The sequence below is a fragment of the Dermacentor albipictus genome, chromosome 1, assembly GCF_038994185.2.
Source record: "Dermacentor albipictus isolate Rhodes 1998 colony chromosome 1, USDA_Dalb.pri_finalv2, whole genome shotgun sequence".
Taxonomy (NCBI): domain Eukaryota; kingdom Metazoa; phylum Arthropoda; class Arachnida; order Ixodida; family Ixodidae; genus Dermacentor; species Dermacentor albipictus.
Genome location: NC_091821.1, coordinates 473664516 through 473667589, shown reverse-complemented (window position 1 = coordinate 473667589; position 3074 = coordinate 473664516). Strand labels below are relative to the sequence as shown.

General features: G+C 50.1%; 1 pseudogene; it reads right to left on the bottom strand.

Moving 5' to 3' along the window:
- Positions 1 to 1013: 1013 nt before the first annotated feature.
- LOC135908906 (U2 spliceosomal RNA) lies at positions 1014 to 1148 on the bottom strand (annotated as a pseudogene).
- Positions 1149 to 3074: the final 1926 nt, after the last annotated feature.

Below are 3074 nucleotides of genomic sequence, written 5' to 3'. Positions count from 1 at the left end.
CAACGCGGCCGCGTATTGAAAGGCGTGGCCTTCCTTTTTTTTGCTGGAACAATTGAGCAATAGGAGGGTGGACGACGTGTCGAAGCTCGGAAAACTCAAATAGAAATTTTGACTCGGTTGCCCAAGCCTAATTGAGATTAGAAAAATGGATCAAGTAATAAGGGGGAAGTGATTAAACAAAGTCAATACTAGAGGGCCTATATTTGGGGCCTTCGTTCTTGTTGAGTGCGGCCGTCGTACATGCCGGCAAACTTAAGGAAACGCAGTCCGTTGTGCGCGTCGTAATGTTGGAATGACTTTCGACTCCTGCTCGCCGTACGCGCCGAAGATCGAAGTAGGCACAGCCTAATTGGAAAGTGCGTATCTGTCCGTGTTACCATGAAGCCGCGCTCGTTCTGTGTAGCTTTCGAGGCCCCGAATTCGCTGATTTATCCTTGCAGTAGAAGTGACCCTTTTGTTGCATCATGCCGTATACTCTAGAATCACGCGTTTGGCCGAAGGCTGGGTTAGCTTTCTGATGTCGCGAAATTAAGCTCGAGTATATATATAGGTTGGTGCCTCGCATAAACGGCGCATGCATGCCGTACCGTAAGGACGTTGCCGCTGCAGGATCGCAGTTCTAATACTGAGGCGACGCCGCTAAAGCGGCGCTATAGTAAGGATGACAGGCACGCGTGAACATGTGGCCGGTGCCACATGTGGCCGGTGCCGGACGTATTTGTTTGTGGCGTTGGCCCTCGAAGTTTGTTGTTTCGGGATATGATTGTCGGGCCGACGCAATGTGTACCGCTTTCCGAGAAGCGAAGTTGTATCAAAGTTCCGTTCCTGTTCGCCACTTTTTACTGCACAGTGCGAGTGCATGTGTGAGAAAATTTGTCTATACTGAGCATGTGAACGCTTTTATGCCTCAATGCTACTTGAGTTTTGTTCGGCATGTATGACAATTTACAGCGAAGCTGGATGTGGCTAGGGTTCCATGTTTCTTTTTGTGCTTGTGCGTCAAAAAGGAAAGGTGAGCGTGGGCCGCTCCCAGAGGTAGTGCAAGACTGGGCCGACTCACGGCGGAGGTGAAGCAGGCTTCAAGCACTCCGCCCCTAATAATAATCATAATAAATAACAATAAATAAAATAAATGAATCAAGAGGCATTGTTTCAAGTCGATGTGTATACTGGAATCGTTTGTTAAGAGCACATGGACTCACCAGAAGCAGGCCTTGTCATATACGCAAATGACAAAATGTATGTACAACCACAGACCCTTGACTCGCAAGAGGGCAATGCCTACGACTGAGGGGATATGCGTACGGTACAAATGAAAGATGGAATTGTGATATCCTCTGTCTATATATCTCTAGGCACACCCATGTGTGATATCGAGAAGTTCATGACCACGCATTTTGCGTGGGTGAGCCGTGATGACACTACCCCTGTGATCATTGTTGAAGACTTCAATGTGGACATTTCAAAACCAGACAAGAAATGGTTCCCTCAGTTTGTGCTAGAAGAGTTTGGTTTAAAGTGCCACACCGGTCCAAATCACTCAGCTACTCAGTAACGGTCGTGTATAGATCTAAGTTTAGCCGAAATTGTAAGGTTGTAGCCGAACCGATCAGTGTATATCACAATAATCACAAGGCTATCGTCACTGTCATTATCAAATGATGCAAATAACGTGTTGGTTATCGTCGTTGAAAGATCCCACTGCACGCCTCGCTCGTTGGGCTTTACGCTTTCAAGAATATGATATTTGTGTCATTTATCGCTCGGGGAGAAAACACTCGGACGCTGACGCCTTGTCCCGTTCGCCCCTACCTTCTGAACCTGTCTGTTCGACCACTTCCAACTGCGATTCGTCATCCCTTACCATCACCGACATGCCGGCAGAACAGCGCAAAGACCCCTGGATCGCTTTGCGGTTTGACCATATATCTCAATTTTCGCCTGACTCTCCCTCACGCACCCTTCGTCGTCAAGCTCCACACTTTGCCGTTCGCGAAGGTTTGTTGTACCGTCGCAATTACTTAACCGATGGCCGCAGGTGGCTCCTTGTTATTCCTCGTCATCTGCGCTCGGACATTTGCAGCGTTTTCCACGATGACCCCCAATGTGGCCCCGCTGGTACATTCAGGAAGTATTCCCGTCTTCGCCTACGGTATTGCTGGCGCGGCATCTATAGCTGCGTTCGCCAGTATGTTCGGTCATGCCCTTCGTGTCAGCGCCGCATGACACCTACTCACAGCACCGGCAGTCCTCTACAGCCTTTGCCTTGCCCTGCCCGACCCTTCGACCGCGTTGGAGTCGATCTTTTCTGTCCCCTTCCGAACAGTGCTGACGGCAACCGGTGTGTCATTGTCGGCGTTGACCAGCTCACACGGTATGCTGAAACATCGGCGCCGCCGACCGCCACCGCGAAAGACGTTGCTTACTTCCTTCTTCATCACGTCATTCTGCGACATGATCCACCACGTGAATTGCTAAGCGACCGTGGCCGCGTGTTTTTCTCAAACGTCATCGAAGCCCTCCTAACGGAATGTCAGATTGTACATCTCACCGCCTCAGCCTACCATCCTCAAACTAACGACATGACGGAACGTTTCAATCGCACCCTGGCCGACATGCTGGCGATGTACGTGTCCGACGATCACATGAATTGGGGCCGGGTACTTCCATTCATAACCTACGCTTGAACTATGCCACCCAAGCTACCACTGGTTTGTCACCTTTCTTCTCTATGGACGTGAACCATCACACTGCATTGACACTATTCTACCATACCGACCTGACGTTTCTGAAGCGGCTGCTTGTGCAGAAGAATGCCGTCAACTGGCGCGTTCATTTACCACGCAAAACCAGTGTCGTCAAAAATCTCGCCACGATGCCTGTGCATCTACTGCCCACTATTCCCCGGGAACGCTGGTTTCGCTATGGGTTCCATCCACCACTCTCGGCTTTTCTACCAAGCTCTTGCCTAAATACCACGGTCCTTACAGAGTCCTAGAGCAAACGCCGCCCGTAAACTATATATATATGCCATCGAGCCGGTCGAGCCAGCTCCCGACAATCGTTTCCGAGGC